This window comes from Manis javanica, chromosome 12, assembly GCF_040802235.1.
Source record: "Manis javanica isolate MJ-LG chromosome 12, MJ_LKY, whole genome shotgun sequence".
Taxonomy (NCBI): domain Eukaryota; kingdom Metazoa; phylum Chordata; class Mammalia; order Pholidota; family Manidae; genus Manis; species Manis javanica.
This window is the reverse complement of record NC_133167.1, coordinates 61,827,978-61,841,906: the sequence shown is the minus strand read 5'-3', so window position 1 is coordinate 61,841,906 and position 13,929 is coordinate 61,827,978.

Sequence of the window (13,929 nt, the reverse complement as noted above, 5' to 3'; positions counted from 1 at the left end):
AATTAATAAGCTAGAAAATCCTGGTGATTGTGTACCGAAGCACACACAAACATATATGAATTTTGTACATTACAAATATTAGTAGGAAAAGTTTACACCACTCAATTAATGATCACAGGATGGTAACTCATTGGCTAAATAGAAAAAGAAAGTTATATATTTATCCCATAGACAATAGGAATTTTCTTTAAGGAAACCATTTTTATAATAAATAAAATATAGGAAGATATTTGATACTGCAATGAGAAAGCAAAGGATTAAATCACAAAAGAAATATTGATAATTTGACTCCCTAAGAACTTAACAATTTAAGTAAAAAAAATAAGCAAAGCTTAAAGTTAATTAACAACTGGGAAAAAAACAACAGCAAATAAATAGATAGTCTTTAAATATAAAGAGCTCTCCAAATCAATAAGAAAAAACTTCTCCATGAAAAATGGACAGGACTGGATCAGACAATTAATAGCCAAAAAACATATGAAAAACTCCAAGTTCAGTAGTGATCAAGTAAATGATAATTAAAATAACAATTTAGTAGAAGTCTTCATTTATCAAACTGTCAGAGATTTTTAAAAGTTGTCATATGCAACAGTGAAATGGAAATTCTTATACTTTCAGAGTTATAATTTATCAGTCCTTTTCTGGACAAATTTGGCACTATGTATCAAAAACCTTTTGCATATTTATATTCCTTGATTAATTGCACTTCTAGAAATTTATTGTGTGGACATAGCCAGAGATCTCCCAAGGATTTATGTGTTTAGCAATAGATTTAAGCATCATTCTATTAATAACAGAAAAATAATCAAAATAACAATAAAGAATATTGTTTGAATACATTATTGGTCCACGTGGTGGAATTTTATGCTGTTGATATAAAATTATGTTTTGGAAGAATATGTAATAAAGTAGGGAAAAGCTCACAAAATAACAATAAATGAAACAAAACAGGACAATAGGGGCCTACAGGCCTTCCATATCTGACTCCCCCCAACTCCAGCCCCATTCTGACCCTCTCTCTTCCACTGCCCCCACCCTCATTCCACCCCAGCTACCCTGGACTCCTGAGTGTGCTTCCAACATGCTTGGTGTTTTGGGCGCCAGGACTTTGCTCTTGCTCTTCCCTCTGCCTGGAATCCTGCCCGGGGATACAGCTGCTTCTTCAACTTCTTCAGTCTGTGGTTGGCTCTCCGCTTACCAGCCAGATCATCCCTGGCTACACCAAATAAAAGCAATCACCATCTTCACTGCACCCACTGACACCCACTGCTTCCTGTCTCCTACCCTACCTTACACTTTTCTCTATAGCATTTCCTGCTGCCGGCAATAGTGTATTTTCATGTTTATGTATTTATTGTGTTTCCCCCAGTGGTGCACACCCCACAAGGGCAGGGAGCTTGTCTGTTTTGCTCATTGCTGTGTCCTCAGCACATAATAAGCCATCAATAAGTATTTGTGAGATGAATGAATAAAATATCCAACTATACCAACAATATTATATGACTTTAGTACAAAAATCTTAGGTGATAGGTGGATATAGTTCAAAAGGACAAGGAATGGTACACCAAATATTAGCTGTGGTTATTCTTGAATGACTGACTTGCTGGTGATTTTTTTTAACCTCCTTTTAAAAAATTATGGTTGATATACAATATTATATTGGGTTTAGGTGTACAACAGGGATTAAACACATATACATTATTAAATGCTCACCATGTTAAGTGTAGTTGCTTTCTGTCAAAGATATTACAATATTATTGGCTATATCCCCTGTGCTATAATTATATATTTTCACTGGAAGCTTATACTTTGTCTCCTTCACCTGTTTCACCCATACTCCCACCCTTCTCTCCTTGGTAATCCTTCTCTGTATTTTGAGTCTATTTCCATTTTGTTTGTTTGTTCATTTGTTTTGTTTTTTAGATTCCACATGTAAGCGAAATCATATGGCTTCTGCATTTCTCTGCTGGTGGTTCTGATTATTTTTTTAATACTTTTCTGTGTTTTTGCAACCTTTTACTGTAAACATTTATAAGAGAGAAAACAGTGTTGTCATCATTTTAAAATTCCAAGATTTGCAAACATCATCCACTACCTGAGCTGGCAGAACAATTCTATTTTATTAAAAGTTCTCACTTTTTCCATTTTACAAAGCTGGTGGCTCTTCTATGGGACTGTGTTTTATCAGCCACTGCCTCCTGGCATTTCCTTCCTCTGCCTTTCCCACTTCAACAAGCACCTCAGTGGGGTGGAATTTCTTTGGGGGCACTTCTCAGTTTACAAAAGCCACTATTACTCTCCACATCCATTGCCCTCCGCTCAGGGTTCGCTTGCGAATTGCCAAACCTTCTTGCTCCCAAACCAGCCTTTTCCTTGAGTTCCTCGCGGGCCCTGAATCAGGTGTCCTGAGGCCTGGGGGTGTGGCCTTCCCTGGGCTCTCGGGCCTCCTGGGGAAGAAGGTTACTTAAGGGTAATTACAGAGAGCCGAAGAGCCGGATTTAGGGAGACGGGTTTGTGAATCACAGTAAGGAGACGACTTTGCAGGACTTAGCTCCAGAGGCCCACCCGGGCCGGGATGGGCCGCTAGCGCTTTGAGAAAGCCCTGTGCCAGCAGCCAAACTGGCCAGCAGGGGCCTAAGCTGTTTCCTTAGAAGGAGGGTAACGCTTGGTCCCAAACCTTAGCGCTCCTTTTATTTGTACTCTTTTTTCTAGTCTGTAAGAGAGTGCAGTATCTAACTGCACAAGGTGCATGAGAAGTTACCACCCACGACAGGCACCATTGTTTCACGTCCATAACACCTCACTAATTACTTAAAGGAAATTTTCCAAGTACAAAGAGTAGCCATTCTTGAAAACCAGAAGCACACTCACAGTGACCAGTGGGTGTACAGGCCTGGGCTTGAAGAAAGGAAGTCATCAAAACATGACAGGGTACTGCTCCCCGCCAGGGCACTGACGGCGGCAAGCATTTCCAAGGTGAGGTGGATGACATTCAGTTATTATCTGTGGACTCAGTGGGGAGGGCTGGTGGGCTGCAGGGAAGCCACACAATCAGAGGCAGCACCTGCTTTGAGCACAGACAACTCTGCTGGGTGGCAGAGAGAGAGGCCGGCCACAGGACTCCAGGCAGGCCAGCTGCTCCAACACCTGCCCAGGGCAGGGCTTCCTCTTGGTGGCTCTTAAATTTATGGGTTCCAAGAGTGGTAGTTGCACCTTCTTAGAATGTGCAGCAATGTGCTTAGCAGTCCTTGGTATTTCTGAACCACAACTGCCCTGAGAAGAACCTCAAATGTACCCACTGTCCATTGAAAAGACTAAGAACAACAAATGCTGGCAAGGATGAGGAGAAAGGGGAACCATTCAACCATTGTGGAAAGCAGTATGGAGGTTCCTCAAAATGCTCAAAATAGAAATACCATTTGACCCTAGAATCCCACTCTTTGGAATATACCCAAAGAATTCAATTTCTCAGATTCAAAAAGACATATGCACCCCTACGTTTATCCCAGCACTTTTTACAATAGCCAAGATATGGAAGCAACCTAAGTGTAGATGAATGGATCAAGAAGATGTGGTACATATACCCAATGGAATATTATTCAGCCATAAGAAGAAAACAAATCCTACCATTTGCAACAATATGGATGGAGCTGGAGGGTATTATGCTCAGTGAAAGAAGCCAGGGGGAGAAAGACAAATGCCAAATGATTTCCCTCATTTGTGGAGTATAACAATGAAGCAAAACTGAAGGAACAAAATGGCAGCAGACTCACAGACTCCAAGAATGAACTAGTGGTTACCAAAGGGGAGGGGTGTGGGAGGGCGGGTGGGGAGGGAGGGAGAAGGGGACTGAGGGGTATTATGTTTAGTACACATGGTGTGGGGGATCACAGGGAATACAGTGTAGCACAGAGAAGGCACATAGTGGACCTGTGGCATCTTGCTGCACTGATGGACAGTGACTGCATTGGGGTATGGGTGGAGACTTGATAATATGAGTAAATGTAGTAACCACATTGTTTTTTCATGTGAAACCTTCATAAGAGTGTATATCAATGATACCTTAATAAAAAAAAATGCACCCACTGTCCTAAGTCAGTCCCTACCTCTATTTAAAAATCTTCAGACACCCAAACTGGGCTGTCCTCTGGACTTCCTGAACGTGCTGGGCATGCCTCTACCTATTACCATATATGAATGATCTATTCATTTGTCTATTTCTCCTCATAGATACCATGTCTTAACTAATATTTGTAGGTCTGGTGTCTGACACATGGGAGGTGCTCGATCAGTATTTCATGAACCTATTTTCGGAGTCTGCCTTTGAAAGTTTGTTTTAAAACACTCCAAACAATGGTGATTCCTTGGGAAAATTTTTCATTTAGGGCAAGACTCATGGAGATACTTCTTGAGACTGGCTGTTTCTGAGTCTTCAAATGCTGAAAGGGGGAGGGGCTCTTGAGGGCATCAGGGACACTCAAGTTTCTCAAATTGGGTTTGTTACTATTTGATACAATGATTGTCACAATAGAAGACTCTTATGTGTATCTAACATGTCATAATTTAAAGCCTTTCAATTTTCTTATCTATTATGTTTGGATCTTTAAGGGCATACTTAAAAATCTTATAAAAAGTCAAATATCCTTTGTGATTTATCTGACAGCCTTATATTTAGAAGTAAGCACCATTTTTCATGTATTCAACACACACTTGTTGCACTTCTGTTATGTGCCAGGAACTGTATAAGGCACTGAAGATACAGAGATGAAAAGTCACAATTCTTGCTTGCATTAGAGGCATTGACCCAAGTGCTAGGAACGTTGTGTGAAAGGCTGTTGGGAGCAATGGGCCAGAGCGCTCAGCTCTGCCTGCAGAGAGGTTGGGGGAGGCGTCAGGCCAAGAGGTGGTGATGTTGAGAATGAGGATGGGCTGGTGGTCATGACGGCATCATCAACAATATTTGGCTCACCGTGTGCCAGATGCTCTTCTGGGTGCTTTGCGCATATTAATTTACTTAATCCTCACAACCACCCTCTGAGGTAGGGGTTCTTATTATTTCCATTTTAAAGATGAGAAAATTGAGGCATGCAGAGATTAGGGAATTTGCTCAAGGTTGTACCAGTAGGTGGTAGAGATTATCTATTTCTTGGGTTTCTGGATCAAAACCAACAACAGTAATACTGGCAAAGATCTGCTCCTGCAGACCCACTTCTGGCCACCTTCCTGAGGTCCAGCGCACTTATTTCTTGAGCCAGTCTTTGGACTGGGCAGTATATTGAGGGCCTTCCTGTGCAGGTGGTAAGCCTGGTTGTGACCCTGGCCCCACACACCCAAACAGCCACCATGGAGAAAGGGTAATGGTTAAGACATGGGATTTCAAATCAGACAGCCTTGGGCTGTACTTCTGGTCCTGTCAATTCTTAGCTATTGACCTCTGAGCCTTAGGATCCCCACCTTTGAAATGGGGATAACACCTGTATCTACGCCTCTGTGGCCTCATATGTCAGCCACTGCTTGTTCACCCAATCCCCCTTGCACAAGATGTGGCCCCTGAACCATGCAGATGCTGAAAATGTCCTGGCGTGACTGCAGCCGTTGTTCTGTTGGCAGGGACGGGAAGAGAGAGGGCTTCAGTGCCTTCTGCAGACATCTGCCTCAGATTTCCTCTGCCTGGCTGTTTGGAGACATAAGCTTTTCCTTCAGAGGCTGAAGCAAATGTAGTTGAAATGAACTACTTCATGGAAACAACAGATGTGACGGTTGGAGGGCTGGCAAGAGGACTGGAAGTGGGCTTAGCCTGGGGTTGCATCCCTGGGGTACACCTCAGAGAAGCCTTGGGGCCAACAGTGTGCTCTCTGTTTACTCAGGGGTTTCCTCCCTGAGCCTGCTGAGGAAACAGGTTTGTAAGGAAAGGAAAAACATGTGGGGTGGAGAAGGCACTTAGGAGGCCTGGTGGAGCGCAGTGGCTGCCTACAAATTGCCTCCTATTTTAGCTCTGAGGGGGCGCAGACTCCAGTCAGTTCCTGCCCCACACGGGCTGAGGGTCAGTGGTGCAGCTCCAGGCCCCCTCAGAGGGGCTGGCCTTATGGCAGCCACCTCCTGAGTGCACCTGGTACCTTTCAGGGAGGGCCATTAACTCTTCCAAGTCTTCTGGCCTCTTAAGTAATTTCTGAGAGGAAGAAACTTGCTTGTTTGTGACAGAACTCTGTCTTTTCACCCACTTTCTTCCACCTCACCATAGTGGAAGGGGTTTTTGAAATGGTTATAATATTAGCAGAAAGAGGTTTTTTTGCCTAATGAGGGCTCCACTTGGAAAAAAGAATTTATGCAGCTCTTTCAGAATGAAGGGCAGGCTCCATAGGCCTCACAGCTCTGGGGCCTGGTGATGCTGGTGATGGAGGTGCGTGGAAAGGAGGAGGGGAAACTGAGGAAGCAAGAACTCAGTTACATTCAGTCATATTCTGTAGGGTAACTTGATTGGAAGTAGTTGGTGATCTTGTTTTCTGAACTATCAGCTCCCTGTGATCAGTAATAAGAAACATCATATTCTTTCTGGAATTGGATTGTGGTTTTAGGGGAGAGTAAAACAGCGTGGTCTACCTGAATTCCACACCCCAAGTATCTCCTGTGTGCCCGCACTATGCTTTCTGCAGAAGGGAGACCAAAGGACCTGTGGGTGCCACAGGAACTCTGCCTAAGGATCATAGTCAGCAGTGATCGGTTGGCAAGCAGTCTTCTGTGGGTGGTAGTCAATGGAGGTGTCCCTGTGGAGGCAGGTCTTCCCTGGCCTTTAGGGATGGCAGGATAGAAACAGGAATGGGAATCTGGGCCTGGCCAGAGACGCAGCATTCCGGGGTGGGCTTTTTCAAGGTCTTTGAGGGAAAACTTATCTTTGCCTTGAGATCCTCCTTCCCACCAGGGATTATGGGACTCTGATCAGTCAAAGCATACTGGTCAGGACTCAGTTACACTGAAGGGCCTGGTCTCTCTGGGCTTGTGGGCTCAGGGGATTATCTGGACTCTGGGGTCTTTGGCATCCTGCAAAAGAAGCATGAATTATACATATATACTGGAAAATAAGGGAAGCTGAGGAGACACTGACAGGAAGCTTAAGAAGTTCTTGCTGGCTGCAGAAATAAGGGTGCACTTGCTGTGAGTGTATAGCCTCTCCCCAGAACCTTGCTGGAGAAAGTTACAGCTGAGCAGAGAGCAGGTGGCTGCACTGGGCTGGGCTGTGCTCCAGTATGTGGCTCCACTCGAACAGGATCTGCTGGTGCCCACATGGCTTCAGAATGCCTAGTAAAGCTTTCCAGCTCTGATATTCAGGTTTCCTGGCCCCTCGTCCAGGGACTTCTCCCAGATATAGCATTATATGACCTGGGGTCTTCTACCCAGGACCAACCCAGCTCCCCACCCTGTCTTGTTTATCTGACTCTTCTTCCCATGGGCACATTAAACGTCCTAGAAATGTGTTTGCTGCCTCCTCCCCTCTTTGTAACTATTTAAAAAATGTTCTCCTTTTTATTTTCTCCTTCAAGAATTTCATAAGAAAGAAGGATCTCAGAATGGTTGGTGCAGATAATGAGAAAAGCAGGTTTGGGTAGGTGGTTACAATGCCGGGGAATTTGGAAAAAGAAATACTTGTTTCCCAATATCATTGCATCCATTAGAGATACAGTCTCAGCTATTTCAAGAAATGTGAACAATGCAGAGGGCTTTCTGCGCTTAAATGCTGAAGTGCATCACATTCAGTACCTTATATTCATGAGAAGATTTTATACATAATCAACAATCTCATTTTGAAACCAGAAAAAGGTGTTAGGGATTGATCTTAGACTGTTGGAGGCCTACAGTATACAAGGCATCTTGTTAGAGCTGAGAATTTTCTGGTCTATAGCAAGGGGAAGGATCCAGAGAAGAACGTTTTTTTCACAAATTGAACAGCAGTCCTTAGGATTCATTGCTTTATTCTGCTTTAGAAGACCATTATTGTCATATTCTCTTACACTGTGGACTGTTGAGAATTTTTTTACACTTTTAGAATATCATTTAATGTGTGCTCTGATACCAGATTATTCTATTTTCAGATTTGTTTTTGAGATCTGAGTGCATGTAACTCAAATTATCTGTGTAGGGTCTGTGTGAAGGCCATGGATATTTAGCATGTTTATTTTTTATTTCCAACTGGAAAATCATAGCAACAGAATCTTTTTTCTTTCTTTCTTTTTCTTTTTTTTGGTCAAAACAGCCTTTTCAGTCAAAAAGTTTCAGCAAAATAATGACATTTTCCATTTTTACATAGTACTGGGAGCACACATGTCTTGATACTGGCTCTGCATTTCAGATGCATGGCAGCTACCATAGTTCAGCTCCTTATCATCTCTGCCTTTTATTATTGTAATTATATAACTACTTTACTTAACTCCACTCTTATTCCTGTCTTATCCATTAATCACACAGTACTCAAACTGAAATTCAAAGTACAGGTCTAAGAAAGTTGACACATAGGCAAGGATGTGTGGAAGTGGGCAGTCTCAGAGATGCTAGGGGTGTGAATGGCTGCAGCCTTTTTGCAGGGAGATTTGGTCATGTCTATCAGAGTCACACGAACAGACACCTTTTGCCTCAAGATTCCACTTCCAGGAATTTATTCTATAGATATCCCTGTACATGCAAAGGTGTAATGTGTGACGACATCAATCATGGCACTGTTTATAATGACAAGATATTGGAAACAAGCTAAAGGACCCTTGGTAGAAGCTATTGGAATGGATGATGGACATTGGATGATGAGATTTGTGAAGGCCGTTTGCTGGTTGCTACCCTGGAACCCTGCTCCCTTTGTCCCTTTCTGATGGTTAGTTGGTGTTGACGCCACTCCCACCTCCAGAGACCCAATCAGTGGAAGCCAGTCAGTCCATCATATTCCCCTGGACTCAGAACTGCTCCATGTAAAATGAAATCTTGTAGAGTCAGAATGAGTCAGAATAAATATAAGGCTTGGAACACCTACTGCCGTGAAGGGCAGGCCTGGGGCTCCCCGGAGCCCTGAAGATGGGAGCTGAGGGAGGAGCCAACCCAAGCGCATCACTGGAGTACGGAGCCTGCTGACACCAGCTGGGAGGCTGCCGAGGGCCCTTTGGGCTCGGTTCTCACTTCAGCTGGTTTGTTCTCAGCTGGTCCTTTCCTTGCAGCTTTAAGGATCCGAGGTGCTAAAGAATACCAAACAGCCATGAGGGAAAATGAGGTACATCTACTTTGGTCCATGTGAAATAGTCTCTGTGATGCTTTGTAAAATGAAGGTGTTATACAATGAATATAGGATCTATCCCTTCTATATAAAAAAAGCTGCGAGAATGAATGAGAGCCTATACAGGTGTGTGTATGTATGTCATGGGTATAAATGGTCTTGGCTCACCCATGCAGTCAGTGCCTTTGTATAAATTAGGATAAGATGCCTCCTCTGGTATATGTTACCCCATGCCTGTACATGGTCTGTTCAACACTGTGCTGTGGCCTGTTGTATACATGCTTGTATATGACATGCTGGTAGGATACACATAAAACTGGAAAGAGAGGTTGCTTCTTGTGAAGGGGAGACTTGGAGTTTGGTGATGGTGGGCAGAGAGGAGCCTCACCTTCTGTACTGCTCTTGGGGAGTGTCTGACTTGCTACCATGTACACAAATTACTTTTCAAAATTAGTTCATTTAAATAAGCAGGTAAGAAAGCAAACAAAACACAGATTTGATCTCATTTACTCCTTTGCTTAAAAAAAGCCTTCAACATATCCTCATGGAGAAATTCCAGGTATGTCAGCCCATCAAGCAGCGGTTAGAGCCGGCTTCAGCCTGCTGCCTCCCCCCACTGCACTCGGCCGAGGCCGGACTGCCTGCGTCCCAGCTCCCAGGGCAGCCGGCGGGCCTCTGCCTGTGCTCGCGCGGTCCTCTCCGCTCTTCCCCACGCGCCGCCCCTCTCCAGGGCTTTCCTTCTTAGGCGAGCCCACAGTCCTTGACGCTTTTCCCTTTCTGGCTGCTACTACATTTTGTTTTAACTATTTGTTTACACCATCCACCCACTAGTCTGTGAGTGAGGGACTGGTGTCTAACCGGACCCAGGACAGTACGTGCTCATGACTTGCCGGGAAGAGGCGCCTCATAGCTGTTCCGTGAACAGATGGAGGCAGGTCAGGTTCCAGCTGGCTTTTTACTAAACTGTTCAGTTCTTTTCAGATTTTTTTTCTTTTGTGGCTGCAAATTCTTACCTGTTCTATGTCTCTCTGCCCAGTAGCAATTGGCCAGGTTGTAGCAGAGCTGGGGTGGCCTGCCCAGCCCATGTTGCATTTCCTCACTTTTAGCAGCTCTGGGGGTCCTTTTGCTTCACCAAGGATGCACCTGAGATTCACAGCAGGTCCAGTGAACTGCTTTTTATCTGCCCTGAGACACTCACTCTGTCATGGAGTATTCATCCAGTATATAAAATTTAAAAAGTTACAGACAATAGAAGAGAAAAGAGTTTATAAAATACTGTCTGTCACTCAGGCATCTGTCCCACCCAGTAGGCTGCTCATCGGTGAGCTTGGTGACCTGGAGACTTGCACAGGAGTGATTCCCATGGAACCATCATTCCTGTTAAATACGTGCCAAGCCCAGGAGAAATTTACCAGATCCACACATAAAATCAATGCAGCAGAGTCTTTCCAGGGAGGAGACGCAGTGCGGCAGCGTGTGCTCCTCGTCCCCACAGACAGCTGCCCCGCCTCGGGGCTGCCCCTGGTGGGGCACCATCGGTGCCCAGGAAAGACCTGGCTGGCATGGACTGGCTAACGAGGCACAAGAAAAGGGATGAGCCATCATCCCCACTCCTGGTTTCTGCTTCAGGAGCTTTGAGGGTGTTGACTGTCGGGGTCTGGTATGTGATGACTGACACCCTGGACAGCAGATTCAAGGCCATTGTTGGCCTATATAGTCTTTGTCTGAACCAGCAAGAAAAGCTCCCCCATGGGCTGGCACAGCCCCACACTAGGGCACAGAGCTTCCAAGCTGGAACTGTCTCTATCCAAAGAAAGAGTTTAATTGCTCTGGATGGGCATGGACCTATGCCAGGTACTTGCATCTCAGCTCCCACTTGCCTTCTCAGCTGGCAGTCATGATGCAGCACATGGATTCTACAGCCATATTTGTGGCCTAGAAGGCATAGCTTTGGGGGCTTTGGAAAGGAGAGGTGAGAGAAAAGCAAGCTGATAACTGATGGCTCTACCCTTATTTGGGTTTTTTTCCTTCAAAGTATGGAAATCCCTAGCAGAATCACCTAAGGTACTTGATAAGAATGCCTGTTATTGGGACCTATCTCAGAACAGCCGAATTAAATTCTCTGAAGGGTGAGGCCCAGCAATCTGCATTTTGAACTAGCCTCCTAGATGATTCTAATGCCTGCTAACACCAATGCACTGCTGGCTTAGCAACTGGTCCGTCAGAAGCTCCTGGGACCTGCATATTTAGGAGTCTAGAACTACGTGACTGGGTAGAGCAAAAACAGGCCATGTATTCTCTGAGTTCTGTGCTGTCACCGCCTTGTGTGTCCTGGAGGTCTCCTGAAGGCTGCTTCTCTAGGGTTTGGAGCTCTGAAGTCATTGTTTTTCTTGGCACCACTGCTTTGCTATTTCTAAGAAGCACTTTTAACAGTATCAGCTTTTAGGATAAAAACTCTAGGAATCTTGAAACAAAGAGTGGGGACTCTCAGATAATTTCACACATTTGTCCTTCCTCCTCTGCCTCAGGCTTATTTCCTGCCTCCTGGTCCTGTGGTGGAGAATGTTTCAGGCTGAGTCCTTTTTAAGGAAGTCTTCTAGAGACACCATCTTTCCATTTTATATGAAGATTAAATTACTTTATCCTAAATTCCAAGGGGGATGCTGATCAGTTTGCTTTGTTGAGCAAAGCAACATTCATTTTGAGTGAAATATGAATGTGGTTGGCCCATATTCGGCCACCCTTCTTTTATTTAGAGAGTTTCACTGGAACAGAATTTTACTAAATCTGCATGTGCCTCCTTATGTCATACATTACAGATACCCATTGCTCTGGGCCCCAGGCAGGGTTTAACTTCCCTGCCTTGGGGGATGAAGTCATTCATACACGTCATGCTATAGAAGAGATGTTTGTGTCGCCTCAAAATGCATATGTTAAATCCTTACTTCCAGCATAATGGCATTTGGAAGTGGGCTTTTGGGAAGTGATTAGATAATGAAGGTAGAGCCCTCCCGAATGGGATTAAAGCCCTTGTGAAGGAGAGATCCTCGAGCCCCTCACCCCTTTCATCACGTAAGGACACAGCGAGAAGATGGCCGTCTGTGAACCAGGAAGCCGGCTGTCACCAGACGCTGAATCTGCCAGAGCCTTAATCTTGTGACTTCACAGCCCCCAGAAGTGTGAGAAATAAATGTTTATTGTTTAAGCCACCCTGCCTATGGAATTTTTGTTAGAGCAGCCCAAACAGACTAAGACATTCACATGGTTGCTCTTGTGCCATGCACAGTGCAGGATACAATAAGTTGAGCCCCTGTCTTGCCTTCAAGAAGTTTAATCTAGACCACCGCTGTCCAGTAAGGTAGCTACAGGCCACATGTGGCTTTTGGGCACCGGAAATGTCTGAATGGAGTTGTGCTATTAAGTGTAAAATACCACATTTCAAAGACTTTGCATGAAATATCTCATTAACAATCGTTTTATATTGATTCCATGTTGAAATAATATTTTGGATATAGTAGGTTAAATAAAATATTCTATTATAATTTATTTCCCCTGTTTCTTTTTACCTTTTTTTAATGAGGCTGCTAGGAAATTTAAAATTACATGTGTCTCTCATCATATTATCGTTGGCTGGTGCTGTGCTCGAGGTCAGAAGCACGGGTGATTGACGGATGACCAGAAGGCAATGTGATTGCTGTTAGGGTAGGGGGAGGACAGGGTGAGCTAGGACTGACCCAGCTTAGCCCCGGGAGCTAGGGAAAGGCTCCCGGGAAGAGGCTGTAGGTCATGAGACCCAGAGCTGAGTAGGAAGGAGGCACAGGATGAGGTGGTGAGAGGGTATGCAGGGGGCGGAGCCGTGTGTCTGGGGAGCTGCAAGCAGTTCAGCAAGGCTGCCGTTGAGTGTGGGGGGAGGTGGAGAGAAATAGGCTCGAGAGGGAGGGAGGGGCCCGGATGTGGGCAGAGGAGACTCTGCTTCTTTTTGTGAGGCACAGCTATGACCTCCTTTTCCTGGAAATGGAACTGGCGGTGTTAGAGGTGAATGAATATTTGGTTTCCTTTCTACCTGGGGTGGATAGTGGAGGAAGGAAAGAGATGCTGGGGGTAGTACTGGGGGTAGGAGAAAAATATTTAAAGCGTTGCCCCTTTTGCCTAGTGAGGAACTGATGAGCTAGAACAGTTCATACCAACGAGATTGCATATATGAAACTGCTTTGTAAATGTAAAAGTCCTGTATGAGCAGCAGTTTATTTATTATGCTTAATTGGACTGTGTTCTTACCATAAGAATATAGAAATTATAAATTCTATCTTTGGAAAAGTTGGAATATTTGCTTCAGATTTTAGCCTATTTTATTTTTAGAGATGATTTTCAATAATAGCAATCTTACAAGGATAATAGGATCGTTAACAATCTTAACAACTAGTCCTTTTTAAAGCAGAAGAACCTGAACGGAGTAACAGTTCTGACACTGAAGGTTCAGAATGCTATAGGAATGGTGCAGCTCAGGCCATAACCCAAGGATACTGCACCTTTTTACCTTTTTGTAGGGTGCAACGCATTCATAAGGTAAAGGCTAAAGATTTACACATAAAACAATCATCAGAAGCTCTTTCTTCTTGAATGGTACGTCTGTACTCAGCTGGCTATTATCATAAATTGCAATACAGCAGTAAACGAAA